We start from the raw sequence: 17,617 nt of genomic DNA, 5'->3' as shown, positions 1-17,617 counted from the left end.
AACTTTGATCACGGAAGAAAGGGCATTGCGGCCAACGAGAGGGGCACCGACGGCCATGGCCGTCGGTGGCCGTCGGTTAATTCGAGGCCTGTACATACATGTAATGTATAAGGCATGGGAAGAGACAAGTGACTGTGTCATACTTTTACATAATAACCTGGCTACTACCTTTAAAGACGGGTCAAGGAATGCATTCCATTTTTTAAAGACGAAAAGTTCACTGGTTCTATGGAACTCTTGCTTGATTACTCCTACAGTACATGTACCTTGAAGTTGTTTAACCCTAGTGACATTTTAATTTTTGTACCTTTCACTTCTTTCAGTTCAAACAATGCAATAGACTCGGCAAATCTACTGGAAAGAGATCCATCCCATGTATAAATACTTGAAAATATTATCAACACACTTATTTTGTAGAGTAGAACAAATTTAGAATGTTGAGCTAAAAATGTACATTGTACACCATACATTGTACACACTGATTTTGCACCGTTAAATATATGAAGCAAACAGCACTAAAACTCCAGGCCATGCACAATTGCATCACAAGGCATTGCAATATGATGATAAAGTAGGACATGCACATACTTTGTACTGTATACCAGGTATACTGTACTTTGTCAAAAGTATGAGCATTTTGAAGAGGAACTAGGCTTTATGTAAGTTGCAGATGCACCATCAATCATGCATTGATCATGTGGCCAACAGCTGGTGGCCTTTAAAAGGTGGCAGCCTTCATCTGCCCAACCTTCTTGTGAATCTTTAGACAGGAAAAGGCTCAAAGTGACTCAAAATAGCACTTACAACTCAGCAAGTCATAATAAGCACTCTACAGCTACTGATCACGGTGTAAACAAGGAGTTACATGTAAATGCTCAACATTATCTAGACATCTTTATGAATACATGTAAGTCACTCCAAATTAAGATCTTCTGATTGATGACAAGGAGCTTCCTGTACACAAACATGTCACCCTCATGTAGTTTACAGCATCGTTTGTGTCCAGTAAAGAGTAAAAACTGGTCCTCGAATTGACAGCTACCTACTCACCTTGCAGTAGCTGTCACCTGCAGGTTTCAATGCAATTTACATTGTATTTCAACCTGTGGTTGTGCAACACTGAGATTGAGAGTGCATATCATACTGACACTGTGGCCCGAATTCACGAAGGTGGTACAAATGAAACCATGGTTTAAACCATGGAAAAAAACTATGGAGCGCCAAGTGTCGCATGGAAAATTTCGTTACAAAATCAGTCATTTTGTCGGTGAAATGATTATTTTGTAACGAAATGACAACATTTAACTAAATGAACATTTCGTCCACGAAATGATAATTTCATTATCGAAACGGTCATTTTGTCGACGAAAATGACCAATCTTGTAACGACATATTCCTTGCAACACTTGGCCCTCCATGGTTTTTGTCCATGGTTTAAACCATGGTTTAATTTGTACCACCTTCGTGAATTCGGGCCTGTAAGATACACAATTCAAATCTATTGATTATGGGAGCCTGGAAGATCTTATAAAATTAGAAGGTTTATGATACTGTCTATAAACATACAACATGTAGGGTACCTAGTAACAGGGCTATTCAAGTTACATGTAGGCCTACAGTACCTCAGACAGCACGGTCAACCTTTGTAAATATAAATCAGTACTCAGCACCTCTTAAAATTTGCATTCTTCATTCAATTTTTTTTTTTGGCCACCAGCCCTCTTTCATTTATTTCAAAACTTCATGATGGTGTTAAGTGGCCAAGTACCAGATATAATTTTGTTCACTGGTAATTGTTTGTCTGATTTATCTTGTTTTGACGGAGGGGGAAGTTGGCAGGGATTACTCGGTATCTGTTGAGACCACTCACCTCATGAGTGTTGCAACTGTGGAAATCCTATCCCCTAGGCCAGTATTTGCATGCATACAAATTGTATCTTTCTTTCTTCTTTTTTTTACCATGTGCCGTACACTGTATACTACATTTGTACATGTTCTACGCATAAATCAGCAGATCATGGTCCCCTTTGATGTAATGGCTTGCTTTACACAAGCCAGCAAAGCCAGTTTGATATCAGAATGTATTTGAGATACATGTACGTGTACCTAGAGGTACATGGAGGCCTACTGTGTATCCCTCTGACCCTCAGACTGGAATCAATTTCATGAGCATTGCACAGAAACTTAATATCCTAATGTTACAACGATGGGACTTGGAATTGGTGTCACTTAAACCAAAGTGGATTTTGGCAATTACAGATTATACACTTTTCTGGCTCACTGAGAACACTCAGATACAGTATCTACAGTATGTGTAGCAGGACCACACAATGCACGACGTGGTCATATGACATGTTACTGTGGACAGGATTTGCACAAAACCTGATAATAATATACAACAATTTATGATACAGGTCATCAACTGTGTAATGTGACAACAGCACATTAATTCACACATTTACTGTACATGTACACATGACATGCATCACACAACATTCTATATTTGCCTGTATCAGTTCTATATGACTTTTGAGGGAAAATTTTGAGGAAGCAAAACTACACCCTGTATCCACGGAAGATGTTCTCTCAAATTACATTGCAATGGCCATATTATCCATGCTCTTGACACCATATTACTAACGGGCCCCACATCACTGTACACTGTAGTGCTACCAATGACAGTTACAGTGTACACTGTACATACAATGTACAGCTGTAGTTCAGTATATGGCTATAAAACAATGTACAATGTACAATGTAGTTGCATGTGACAAGAATTTCACATACTGCTAGAAATCTTCTGGATCAATAAAGCCTCAAATTCAACAATTAAAACTGCTTATGCTGTCACATACAACAATTGTAAATGTAGTTGTATAAAATTGTGTGTATGTACTGTGTACTTTGCACTGTACGATGTACAAATGTAGCAGTGATCCATTTTCTTTAACAATTTTCTATACCACTCACTGTACATGTATGTCCCAATTTCACGGAGTAATGGTAAACCAAATGACATCTTCACTACCAAGGACTCCCGCCAGGTGATACATGGTCACATTTAATAGACAAATCCTACATGTCTACTCAGGGCTTGAACAAAAATACTATACTATATCCCCTTTCAATAGACAGCTATACAGCTGAAGTACATTGTATATGTATGTACATGTACCCCTAGAAAATGCCAGCCAGCAAAAGCAATAGTGAGCAATAACATAGTGGGCTAACTTTAATCATCAGTATACAAATGATGCACAGGACAGAGTGGATCGGTGAGAATTGGATGCGGGTTTAACTTTGGAACTGTTTAAACCCACGAGCACAGCGAGTGGATTTTAGACTGTTCCAAAGTTAAATGAGAACATCCAATTCTCACTGATCCACGAAACAGGCCTGTGTATCATTTGTGTTATAAAATGGGCCTGTAAATTCATAATATGCAACCATTTTCCCCATCTTGAGTCCGATGCACCTACTACACTATACAAGACTTGAGCCATGCATTCGGATTTTATCGGACACATGGCCATGCGTTCCGGATTTTACCAGACGCATGGCTCAGTGTGGATCAGTAAAAATCAATGCATAACAATTGACCAATCAGATTGCAGAGATTCTAAAGCCCATTTTATAATACATTATGTACCAACAGTGAACAGTGTTGCAAATTGCATGTCATGTTTTATTGCTCACTGCAACACTACACTGTACACATCGCATTAATTTATGAGCAAACCCTTTATGAGGATGGTAAACTAAATCAGACTAATCTTTAACAGAGTGAAAGGTATAATTTTGTCTTCAGTACAATGTACGTATATGAGTAGAAATCATTATCATTGCATTGATCAAATTATTCCAATCTCTTCATGATCTTGATACTGCTGTACCGTTACTACTAATATAAGCTTCCAATGAAACATTCAAAAAAAATAAAAATAATCGGTGATTTTCAAAACTCATTACACACGTTACGATCAAGCCATACTCTAGAAACAATCACATCTTAGAACTGGCAATGTTCAAGTGTTGTCACTTGGTGGATAAAACCATAGATCCATAAATTTGCAGGTCTGTGATTCAGTTGGATGGCAACAGCCACTGTATCCTACGGCAAGGCACTTCATCTTCATTGCTTACTTAGTCCAATATAGGGAACTGAAGGCCATTCGTACAGCTGTACTTTGTTCATAAGCATCCAATCCAAATCCAAACAAATCCAAATAAACAAACAAACAAATAAACAAAAGTTCTCTCGAAGATGCCAAAGTCCGATCACTTTGGCAGCGTCAGCACATTGCCAATATCTTCTGTTGTTTACAGGCATATACATTTTTGCATACAGCTCTGATGCTTGTGAGGAAACAGAAGAATGAGTTTTCAGGTACAATATGAATGTACACGTAGTTGTCTATTTGTAGCAACATCTGATACAAAAATTTGCAATTTTCAAAAAGGAAACCTGAACTTTCATTCGCAATGTGTACATGTCCCCATTCAAATTAGATTCCACTCTTTAAAAGAAAGGAAAATTCAGACTAAAATGCAAGAGAAAAAGGAATGGACCTTCTTCATGAAACCCATGGAATGAGGTAAAGAAATGAAGAGAAAAAAAAATCAGGGAAATGCACAACCAGGAGTACCATTTTCCAGCTCATAATCACAGGAGCTCAACAAAATATTCTACAGCCTGTATCCCTTCTCAACATCTGTTAACCCATAGAATCTGCCATGCTACATGTAGTATTCTGCTTTTACATACCAAACATGCTTGGAAGGTACAGTAGCATAATACAAGCACCAAACAATCTTCCTAATGTCACTTATCTTTCATTATCACAAGTTAATCAAATCTTTACTATTTAATATCATTCTTAATTTCACAAGCGAAGCAGAGTATATGTACATTTCTGTGATTCTCAGTATGACTGCAATGTATGCATAAATTCGGTGACAAAGGGCAAAACAAAATCTTGTCATACCATTGTACACCTTACATACGAATATACACAGTTCATGCACGGTCATGCATTATGCACGTTATGTGCATTATAACAATGACTTGTCTGCTGAATTAAGTGCAAAGTAAGGACTAAAGGCTCTGAAAAAAATCTTCTTTCTTGAGCTGCAAATGGGGTATTTTAACTCTAATATGACATAGAGTAAAATATCCCATTTGCGGCAGTTTATGGGTTTTTCCACACTGTAAACAAGTCAGGCAAATTATTTACAAACATTTAATATAATGTAGACAAGATTATTTATAAAAGCTATTGTTATCATAAAATATGACCGATGACAAATGCAGTGGTCAAGATTGAAGAGGGCCAAACCCGGCACAGTTTTCGTCGATATGCGCCATGGTAGTCTATGAGCGTCCTACGTGTACGTACATAATATACCTATTGTAGTAACCCTGTATTGCAAGCATAGCCCTGGTAAACTGCGTAGATCACCGGAAGTGGAGAGCATGCATCGCGATTGTCGGCCAGCCAGCAGGGCAGCCGGCGTAGCGAGCACGGTTCGAAGAAAATGCAGACTTCGATTGTCGAGAGCAGGCTCGCAGCTTGCGTGAAATGTACCTGTAGGCTACAACCTCTACAGGCTTGGGATTGAGGCCACATTACCACTATTCGTGCATGCGTAAATGACCAAATAAGAATCTTCCGAAATCTTTTGGACGCCCTTTTGTTGATCAGGTATTCGCAATAGCTACAAAATACAATGTTCAAGTACCGTTATCAGTAAGCCAAACTTACATGCTGGACATGTATTCACAATCGACTTCAGTGCCAGTGGTGTTATGCTATGCACTGACTCGAGCATCGCGAGTGCATTATTGAAATACAATGTAATAAACAGCTATAGATCAATTGCAATCCACAAATCAATTATAGTAGTCAAGATAGACCTTTATAGAGTTTAGAAAATTCTCAGTTTTCAAACTGATTAGCTAATAAGATGTCCATGATTTGTGAGTGTGGCTATCCTTAATCACAGAGTGCCAGCACAGCTCAGTTTCCTGTTCATCACGATCTCGAAGAACCTTGCGAGTGCAGTGACGTGCTTACACACGTATGTATGTACAACATGTACATACACAACACACACACACACAGAGGTAGCTCGAGGCTGCATCGGGCGCTGCAGATATATGGGGATAGATGTGATTCTATCGATGTTTATGCACTTGTCAATGTAATGACGCACCCCACTACCCCCGGACATGGGTGCGTCATGGTCATTTTTTGACTGACCACACGGGGTTTTTGACGGACACCACAGTCATTTTTTTGATGGACAAAACTCTGCAAGTTACGAACACCACAGTCACTTTTTTGACGGACAACACGTTGAAAGTGACGCACACCTTGGTCACTTTTGGACGGACATCCTCGGTACATTTGACGCACCCCCGAAAATACTGAAACGATTTTTGCATACGTTTTATTCAAGCAATTTCATTTTCTTTTGGTTCGTAAACATAATTTGTAGAGGTTTCGGCAAGTTTCCCTTACCCTGGCCCTGTAAGCACCGTACCGTCATTCACCGTACATCACGCTGCTGCATGCTACGATACTCCATACACTAAATTTTATAGTATGTATTCTGTGCATGCAATCCATACATGACAATCACAAGCTGTCATGTGTGCAGAATGTGATGCGCTGTGTGTGCGCGGCCATTGCTAGTCCGGTGGATGCATACTGCAGCGCAGGTACACACCACGCCACGGCATTCCCGCGAGTATACACAGCCCAGTCGCTGTACGTAGAGATTCGCACAGCGTACTAACACAGCGCCGCGCGTCTCGTCGGGCTAATCCCGCGAGCAGAAAATGGCATGCGGCAGGCAGTTTCTTCTGCTGCCGCTTCTTTTACTGTCAAAAATTTGCCTTTGTCACCACAGAACATTATTTAGACGCACATTGTATTGGAATATAAATGAACTTTCTTCGATAGCAATGTGTGTTGGTGTTGCATCGCAATATGCAATAGGCACTAAAACAAGTGTTCGACAGTAAGGTTGAAATTGTTACATCGCTAAACAGTCCCTGGTTTGAGATTGAGTATGCGTGATTTCATGGGTTTGTTGGATAGAAAATGTGAGGAGAAAGGGTGGCTTTTAAATTATTTGCATGCCAGATTCTGGCAAGCATTTTCCTCTCTTATTCCAAAACGCTTCCCGACTTTGATTTTCACTTGCCGCGGGAAAACGCTCACTGTAATTTCACTCGCGGTACATGTATACGGTACTGGTAGCGTGCAAAAATGCGTGCAGTTTTCCATAGCCAAGTGACGCACCCCTTGGTTCAGAATAATGTGTGTTATTTTCCATAGCCAAGTGACGTACCATGACGCACCCCTCGGTCAAAAATTTGACCGACAATGATGGGATTTTGACGCACCCCTCGGTCAAAAATTTGACGGACAAAGCTGGTAAAATGACGAACACCTGGGTCACAAATTTGACGGACCAAACGAGGAAATGACGCACCCATGTCCGGGGGTAGTGGGGTGAGTCATTACATTGACAAGTGCATTACATCAATTTATCGTCGGATTCATGTACCGCCGTGCTTAAAAGATATGGAGAAAAACTTCCTCTTTCATATGATACCAAATTTGTCAGGATTCATTAACAGAACGGCATGGTCTGGGGATTTTGCAATAAAGGCGATATTTGGCACAAAAATGCGGGGTCATCTCGCGTTGACGCGTGACTCCATTGTGTTCTATGGGACTTGCATCTAGTTATTAGATAGGGGCGCATTTCTGTCCGAAGGTTGGAAGTGCGCGATCAGACACCCTAAAAATTTTGGATGCGATATCTTGTCATTTTATAGGTGAGAAAATTTCACTTTTGTCGGAGATTGTGCCCATTTTATTCGTTGATTTTTGTAGATTGCCCTGGTAGTGTGCTAGTACATGTGTGGTATGCATACATACAGAGTGTGTCGCTGTGTTTAGTGGTATCTTTCCGAATATGTTGTCCCGGTACCTGCCGTGAATGGGCATAGGGTTTCTACTGCCACAATAACTCTAGCATATATATAGGGCCCTGCTTTATGAAGAGTTATAATTGATTCTAGTTGATTTCGATTGTAATTCTATAGTCCATAGACTATGGCAGCCTGTGTGGTAAGGAAGTTTATAATCAATTACATCTAACGTCAATCACCATTAAGTCGCCACTACCTAAAGTCGCCAGACATTCACATCGCATGTAATGCGCGCCGCTATAGGAGATAGCTGCTGGGGAGACGGATTGTCATCGCTCTCAAAATACATTTGTAATTCACCTTTTTCCTCCATAAACACAAATAATTGTAATCCAAATGTATTTTACCATATGTTACAGGTGACTAAACCATTTTTAATGCAAGGATGTTTAATGATTTAGAATGGATTTCAGGTGGCAGATTAATACAGTTTTTCAAATGCGATGATGCATTTAATGCAATGCATCCCAATTCCTACATTGAAGTGTGTGTCTAACACACATGCTAATAATATGTGGCGCGCTACAGCAGAGACTCCAACCCCAAGCGCATGCTGATCTGGAGATTCTCCCGCTTGAAGCCCCTAGCAAATGGGAGACTCCAACTTGATGTGCGTGAAACGCACATGACAAGCAGGAAGTTCCTTGCGGTCGGGGTCCAGGGCCCGCTTAGGGGCCCTGGAAGAGCGGGCCCTGGAAGCTCTAGGGTTCTAGATGCTCCCTCATGCTATCTAAGGCTTATTTTTCAACATAGGATGGCACAAAGTAAGAAATCATTTCAAGCGGGAGACACAGAGCCAGGGCGGGAGAAATTAAATCTCAAGCGGGAGAACGGGAGGTTTTGCAAAAATTAGTTTTCGACAGGAGATCTCCCATCGAAAGCGGGAGAGTTGGTTGGAGTCTCTGCTACAGGCGGCGAACTAATTCAGTGCCTATCGTTAGTTCACCAATCTGGAAGTGTATAGGAAATACACGCAAGTGGCGACTAGATCTAGGCCTAGGGCCTATATGGACCCTACGGTAATTGACGTTAGAATCCTAGGTCTATGTTTAGGGTGTCTGAAGCATTTTTGTAACTTTTGAAATTCTCTGGAAAACGAATTGTGAACTATTTTATATGAAAGAGGATTGCATCATTAAGACACATTTCAAATTTCATGGCGAAACGATGTTTCTATCTCGAGAAATTTAACTTTCAAATCACAGCAATATTACCCCACTTTTCTCCGAGAACGCTCCAAAATGTGTCCAAATCATTACGCCGGAAAGTTGCATTCGCGTGTGGATCTCAAGCAATCGGATAATGAGCGTACAGCGGTTAGAAAATACGCGTAACAAGCGCTGAAGCCACTCCCCCACAATGTCGTCACACCGCATGTGGTGTTTGTGTATGTATGTGTGTGTGTGTGTGTGTACACATTTGTATACACGTGTGCTCGCTACTACCCTTACCGTGCCACACAGCGCAGTTGTTTACATTACAGACCCACACAACCCCCAATCATCGCGATAAAGCTAGCGCGAAAGCATGCTCTTGTCGGCGTACGAGAATATATGCGCCAGCTAGCCGACCGTTCCCATGCCTTTTTCACAGCGCGCGCATTGCTACCTCGGGCAGCTTGCCTTGCCATCGCGCGGCAGTATCAGTACATTAGCAGCTCGCGGATCGCCGCCACGCACGCACCGTGATCATGTATGTGATGCCAGCGCTGCACAGGAAGTATGTCGTCCAGCAGCTTCTTGCATGAAAATGATGCCAAAATTACCACCATCCATAAAAGCATTAGAGAGCCTACAGGCTATAGTAATCTTTTGAAAAAAACCTCGTAATAGGTCTACTCGATCGTACTCACAGTTTCCTGTTCAATCGTGTCTTCCACGCGTAGGCCTGGGAAGGAATACTGCTCATTTACGATCGATCTGTGGCTCTACGTATGCATACAACTTATTTGTTTGCGATAACTGCCACATCGGCTGTCTGAGAAAAGCGAGAGTCAATGTTGTCAATAGTGTTTTGTTTGTGACTGTGGTTGTATGTATTGAGTCTACACGAAGGTACGTGACATTTAGCATTGTCCATGTGTAAGCTGTGGAATCAGTGTGTATCAATTAAACATCGTGCGTTGCACGATCATGCTGTCGACCGGGGTAGCGCTGTAGCAACACAAGCTAGCTGTCGACAGCGCGTGCCCTGCCATGCATGCCTGCGTAGCTGGCATGTTCCTGCTGCTAGCTGCTGCGCTGCCTGGCCTGGCTGTGCAGCGACAGCGAGGAGTAGCACTACAGACGCAGTCGTATGTATAGACCGATTCAAGTGACTGTTCATGGAAGTGCGCCCTCTTATGGCGACGCCATAACTGGGGGCCATCCAGGCCGGGTCGGCAAGCGCCCTGCGTGCGTGGCAAGGGTGCCAGCGGCAGCCAGTGCTTTTACCACCCGGCGCCAGCCGGCCAGCTAGCTATCTCTGGCGCTGGCAGCGATCGACGCATCTGGATTTGTGACAACTAGGCCCGTATTCTACTGTAGACCAAGGTTTAAACCAAGTTTAGACTCACCTATGGTTTAGCTAGACCCGAGGTTTAATTTTGTATTCTGCTAGCGAGGTTTACGTAAACCCAGGTCTATCTCCGGTCTAAATTAAACCCGAGATAGACTTAGGTTTAAATTGAGTTTAACTGCTCATGAATAATTCAGTACGTGTCTGCTATTTATGGGCATGCATGCGCATTGTGACCAGAAGCCGACGTCTCTGTCGTCTGCTAGCAATGGGCGCCATGCGAACGGGCAAAAAAATGAAGCGTACCGATAGCTGACGATCGATACACGGGAAAGCTGGGGCACAGAGAACTCCGAAATGGCTACCCCAAGTCTACATTTTTTTTTTCGCTAGCTAATTAAAAAAAAAAAAAATTAAACAACTTCTACCGACTATGAGCGAATGGGTAGATGACATACGGCTGTAGCCAAAACTTGAATTTCATGGTAAATATCGGTACGATCCGTGAGTGTTTGTAGACTTTATTTCTTTGGCGATGACTTGGTTACTCGCGTGTAAGCCCCATATATTCACATTTGTGTAAGAGAATAAAAACCGCTGGGGAGAACTATGGTTAGGCGCAGGCAGACGTCTTGCTAGTAAGCATAGACTGTTGAGAAGTTAACTGGTATAATTAAATACAAATACATGTAATGAATAAGAACCTTGAGCTAGAGATGGCGCTATAAATTGCAACCTATCAGTTAACTAGAACCTTTTTAGGCTTTTGCCTTTACTCGGGAGTCTCGGGCCAGCGGGGTAGAATCTGTCTAGATCTACGTTAGATCTTGTCTAGAATTCTAGGCAAGAGTCCAGACTAGATCTAGACCTATTGACTTCTAGAACCCTACATCCTATATCATTTTCGGTTGTCGATAACTTCAGGCAAGCCTAACTAAGTAAACCAAAAGGAATACAAATCTAGGCGTTTCTAAGCCGTATAAACTTAAATTACGTTGCCTGATGTCAACAACCAAAACTACTTGGGTCTAAGTAACCTTGCATAACATCACCCTAACGCCTAAGATCTGCAAAAGAGATTTTCAAATCATACTTTCTTAATACTATGATTATGAAACGGATGTTTGCCACCATCCATGGTTTAATATTTAAAAGTATCACTTTATCAAAAATCAAATTCAGAGTTTCAGGCCAAAATTGAATATGGTCAATTCAGTGCTGAACATTGAAGAAGTGAAATCAATAGGCCCCTATAAGAATTAAACGCATCTTGAAACATTTATTTAGCTGTAGTGTAGGCTGTAAAATGTGTGGCATAATAATATAGTATAGCCAGGAAGTGTATTCTAACTTTGGCAAGTAGTGCACAAAAGCATTTAAAAAAATAATAAATCGGTGAATTATCAAAATCTTTGATCTGAACTTGTCTTCTAAAATGAACAACATATTTTACGAATATGCAGTGAAAGCCTAATCAAATAGAGAATCTAGTAGGCATAGTTTGTTTCGATATCTATGCATTTTTATACCGTTGTATTTCACTTAATTGTCTCTAATTGTATAATTTATCATGCGTCAGTGGTGTCTGAATTGCACACACTGCCGTGAAGCTTCCATTTCCATTGTTTTTTTTTTTCCTGTTATTTGTGCACCCAACAACTGCACAATATCTTTTCCTGATCCTTCCTCTGAAGCTTTCATTGTAGATCAATATGTCTGAATCACTCAATTTGTCCAAAAGAAAAGCATTAAAAGCCGCTGAACGACATTTCCCACAGTGAGTAAACAATCACAATATTAGCGCGGCGGTCGCCGGCCGCGGTGCAGCGGCCAGGCCCGGCTAACTATGCGCGACGGGTACGCTATGCTGTTGATCAGAGCTGCAAGTGCAACTCGCTGGGTAGCTAGCTCGCTGGAAGCCCCCGTTGGCCCCCAGTTATGGCGGCCGTTATAGCGCCGCTAGCGGCGGTAGGTGAATAGGTCATCGAAATTGAATCGGTCTATACGTATGGTACACACACACACGTACACACACACACACACACAGGCTTCCTACATACACACATCATGCACACGCAATCCAGCTTCGCGCCGCGAACGCCATGTGGCTGCGTTGCGTGTTGAATTTAAATATGCATGACCCCAAATACGCGAATGTTACCATGGATCCTTGCATACGAAGCCACGCCTCGAACGTTCGCTGCAGCCGAAAAATTATTGCAAGGGGTGCTTTCAAGACAAAATCCACAGTCGAAGACGTGGAGCTAGCGAAAAACTAACCACACCATCGGATTCAGCATATCCTAAACTACTTACATGCTACACGCTGGTGCAAGTACCGAAGCAGATGCTGAGATATGGGGATAAACGTGTTTCTAACGACATTTACACCTATTTATTGGCGGATTCATGTACCAGCGCTCTAATACATGATGGAGACAAACTCCTTCTTTCATATGATACCAAATTTGTTAGGATTTGAGGTCGGCATCGACTGTGGAAAACTCAATAAAGGCGAAATCCGGCTCAAAATCGCTTGCCAAAATCGGCGCACTTCGCGTTTGCACGGCGTCCTATGGGAGTTGCGTGTTGTGAGATAGGGCGCGCAATGGTCCGAAGGTAGGGAGGGCACGATCCGACACCCTACTATGTTATTATTGTTAGTAAAGATCTGTACCGAGTCTTAGTAGAGATGTCTAACGTAGTGTAGTGACTATTAGTAATAAGTAAGTTAGTACATTTGCCAAACAGGGCCTAGATCCTAAAAATAGGTCAAAAACTTGTTAGTATCAACATCTATTCTTGTGACTTACTCCACAATTACTTTGGCAATTTGCTGTGCGAACGATTGTGTCACTGCTTCCTGGCTGTGCACTGGTGCTGTCTCAGAGTCTGGGCTAGCAGAACTTGCAGAAGGGGCTAAATCCCTGGGCGCTCGAACGCTCCTTACAGTTGAACACAGTAATTTAATAGTAACGTTACTGCTTCGCGTTCGGGCTGGTCACAATTTGAATTAGCACCCCGCCAAGGGGCTAGCTAGAGAATGTCTATGTAATGTCGAAACGCTAGCTCGTTTTGGTGTCTAAACATTAACAGTGTCACTGTCAGTTAGACTGAGTCCGAGTCTCTCCACTTAAGACTGTTGTCAGTGTTGAGAGTGAGTTTCTCGACTTGAGCCTGAGGAGTATTGACAGCCGTAACGTTCGGAATCCAATAGGGCCTACTGGTAAATTTATACTGGCAAAAGACCTCCTAAACCACGTTCCACCTCGTAAATTTATAAAATCATTAACAAGTTTAACGTTACAGAGAATAGGGTCTAACGTTAACGTTACGTCGCGTTGTTCCCATCATCCAAATGCAAAGAAATGCGGAGTGAGAGCCGCGAACATACCTGCTAAAAAGATTACATTTATATATCTAAATTTAGGCCTACCTTGCGAAACACGTCGGGTCACAGAATCAGAGAATGGCAAGCTTACTGAGTATCAACCTAGTATTGCACAAAACTGTTTTTCATGGTGATTCCCACCACATCTGCTGCACCCATGGACGTGCAAATACGTATGCTGCAACAAGAATATGTGTACACCGAGAGCAACCCCATATACCCAATAATCACGATAGCTGCAAACTCTACCTCGTACCTCCCCGATGGAGATCTCCGTATCAGGTGTACACTACTCTCTTGTCCCGTGTATGTAGAGTGTACGGTACATTGTACTAGCAGCCAATTTGCATTGCACTACACCACTACACGCACGCTTCTTTCGACACCCGCCAGCTACCGACCAAAACCAGTGTAGCGACAGACGAAAAAAAAAAAAAAAAAAAAAGAGAAAAAAAATGTGTGACGGAGGGGGAGGGGTGGGAAGTGTAAAACGTTATCTATCGATAAAAAGATAAGTAAAAACACCACATTTATTGATGAATATTAGATTTTAGAGAAAAAGAATGTGATTCAGTAATGTTATGTAAATTGGCCACATCTTTTTACCGAGTGGTATGTCGTCGGTAGGTTCAGGCCATAGAGCTGTCAGAGCTCTATGGTTCAGGCATCTGTCCACTATGAAAAAAATCTTTTTAGGAAAACAATTTCCTTTGATCGAGTTTTACAAATCTTATTGTTTTCGGGTGTTTTTGTTTTTGTTTTTGTCTGTTTTGTTAGTGTGGTGCTTACCCGCCTTTATGGGATGCAGAAAAAGTAACTTCTTTTTTTCTTTCGCCACATTGCGGCATCATTAAGATATGTGAGTTATTATCATTATTATTATCATTATTATTATCATTATTATTAATATTATTATTATTATTATTATCATTATTATTATCATTATTATTATTATTATAATCATTATTATTGTTATTATTATTATTATTATTATTACCGTTATTATTATTATTATCATTATTATTGTTACCATTATTATTATTATTATTATTATTATTATTATTATTATTATTATTATTATTATTATTATTATTATTATTATTATTATTATTATTATTATTATCAATATTACTATATATACATATGTATATAATTATTGTTTTTAGGTTTTGGACAACACTGATTATGTGGGAAGAAGTTATAAAGACAGCATTTGGTGAGACCTCAGAGAAGATTGCGGTAGTGCCTAAACAGGAAAGTGAAACGCAAACCATGGATTGGTGAAGAAGTTATCAATCCTTCAAATGCACGCAGCAAAGTAAAGCAAGCAAATTGCATGATTCATCAAAGAAATGTAGATACAACTTTTTGCATCATGAAATTAAGAGGAAATCAAAAGGATGCAAAGACACTTGGCTCGAAAGCTTGTGTGCCAAAGTGGACAAGGCTCGCCAGACACCTGTATCAAAGGATTTTTACTCAACAGTAAAAACCATGACAATAAAGGACAGGAAAGGGGAAATTTCGTCAGAATATGAATGTAAAATTCAGAGAAGGAACCTGACATTATGAGGGAAGAGATTGAGAGTGCCATAAAGAAATTAGCAAATGGAAAGGCACCCGGATTTGTTGACATTTCAGCTGTAGAGATTAAAGCTGCTGGAGATACTGGGATAGGTGTCCCTCATCAGGTATGCCAAAAGATATGGCAATATCAGGGCCGGCGCAGCCATGGGGGCCGTGGGGGCTCGGGCCCCCACACTTTTTGTGCACCATATAACAAAGGAATACATAAGGTGTCATCACTCTGGGCCCCCACACTTTTTTCAACGTACCCGGAAGTGGGCCCCACACTTTTGAAAACACTGCGCCGGCCGCGCTTGGGCATAACGAGCAATTTCCAGATGATTTGGTAAAGGCAATCATAACCCCCCCCCCCCCCCATAAGAAAACAAAAACCCAGATAAACTTGACTGTTGTACTATGAATTAGTCTTCTCAGGCATGCCAGCAAAATACTGGGCCTCGTCTTCAAGAGATCGACGTGTCCTAGATAGAACAGGAAAAAAAGTTCGTCAGAATCCGACGTCAGAATCACTGGCAGGTTTCCGACCTGGAAGATCAACAGTATACCAGCTCTTTACTCGACGGCAAGTCATCGAGAAATAGCCTATAAGAATAGAAAGATAAAGAGGACTCACTGTCCATAATTACAGTGTATGCTACTGCACGTGTTATGTAGACCTTGAAAAGGCCTTTGACTAAATCTAGCAAATGAGAAGCTTTGTGGAAAGCTCTCAGCTACTTTGAATTTTCTAGTAAAATCATCAATCTTTTGAAAGTACTCTACCAGAAGTCACATATAAGGGTAAATGGCGAGCTAACAGATTGATTCAAGACAGCAGCGGGAGTATACAAACAAGACTGTGTATACTTGTATCTTATCACCACTATTCAACATCCTCCTGGAACTGTCATGCAGTACGCCCTCTACGACATAAACATTATTATACCTGGGGGCCCGTTGCATAAGGCTGCGTTCACGTAGAAGTATTCGGTATTCGCTATTCGCTATTCGCTATTCGGTATTCGCTATTCGGGCCCCGAATACACCATCACCCGCACCGTCAACTCACCATCCCATGCAGTGAGGATTTCTTCCTCCTACATCCTAGCAAATCTTATTAAAAATTTCTAAACTGCATCAGAATGTCAGTCTACATGCTTATTCTTGCTAAAGGGAAAATCCAGACCAAAATTGTCATTATTTCATAAACGAGAGACGGTACACGCTGCAAGAAAATCGAACAAGTTCGATTCCCACTTTGCTATACTTTTCGCAGCTATTCGGTACTTTCGAATAGTGCCATCCTATGTGAACAGGTGTGAGGAAATCCTATCGTTCGATTCAAGCTGTTTAGTTGGGGGCCTAAGGGCTCAAAATCGGTTGTTTGGTTCAGATTCTTCCAAAAGCACCAAATTTGGCTCATAGGTGCCTTGTACCATACTCTTTCGATTTTTGATGGGCGCCAAGACTAAAAACCAAACCCTTGGGGCCGCCATATTGGTGAAATCTAATATGGCCGCCATCCGGGTTAAAGGTCAACTGCAGTTACAAATTGAAAAGGTTGATTAATGTTATGAATCCCATGTGGAAGACTTTACGGGGTTAGAGAATGTGATTCTAAATATCATTTCTACAATTCAAGGTCATTATCACCTCTCAAGGTCAATTTCAAGGTCAAATAAGGGTCAAATCGGGCATTTTGTGCATTTTTCGAAATGGCGTCTGGGAGCATCCAACTGCAATTCACTGGTACCCCTATTTTGTCCCATTTGTCATCTCTTCCATACTCTTCAATGGTCAATTAGGGCCAAGAGCGGCTCCATCCCCCTACATATCAATAATGATTATGACAAATAAATGAACAAAATTTAAGATATATATATATATATATATATATATATATACATATATATTGAAATCTTTGAGCACAGAAAACGGGCTTCCATCGGTTTCGTTTTCTTTTCTCATGTTCTTTGCTCAAAGTTTTCACCATTTATCAATTGTTTCTCGTCAGTTTTTCCTTTCTTTGTTTCAATATATAGATATATATATATATATATATATATATATATATAATAATAATAATACGGCCGCCATCCTATTCCAAGGTGCCCAATCAGGGTGCAGTGGCAAAGAGGGTAATAAACACGCCTAATCTT

General features: G+C 41.1%; 1 protein-coding gene across 1 annotated transcript in view; it reads right to left on the bottom strand.

Annotated features, from left to right (window-relative positions):
* LOC140234670 (E3 ubiquitin-protein ligase HERC2-like) overlaps positions 1 to 14,069 on the bottom strand; it is a 104,796-nt gene extending 90,727 nt beyond the window's left edge. The window contains exon 1 of the mRNA XM_072314702.1: positions 13,938 to 14,069. The gene's annotated coding sequence lies outside the window, so the exon portion shown is untranslated. The remainder of the gene's footprint in view (positions 1 to 13,937) is intronic.
* Between the last annotated feature and the right edge of the window lie 3,548 nt (positions 14,070 to 17,617).

This window comes from Diadema setosum, chromosome 11 (genome assembly GCF_964275005.1).
Source record: "Diadema setosum chromosome 11, eeDiaSeto1, whole genome shotgun sequence".
NCBI classification, from domain to species: Eukaryota; Metazoa; Echinodermata; class Echinoidea; order Diadematoida; family Diadematidae; genus Diadema; species Diadema setosum.
Note: the sequence above shows the minus strand (reverse complement) of the source record. Positions and strands in the feature narration are given on the sequence as shown.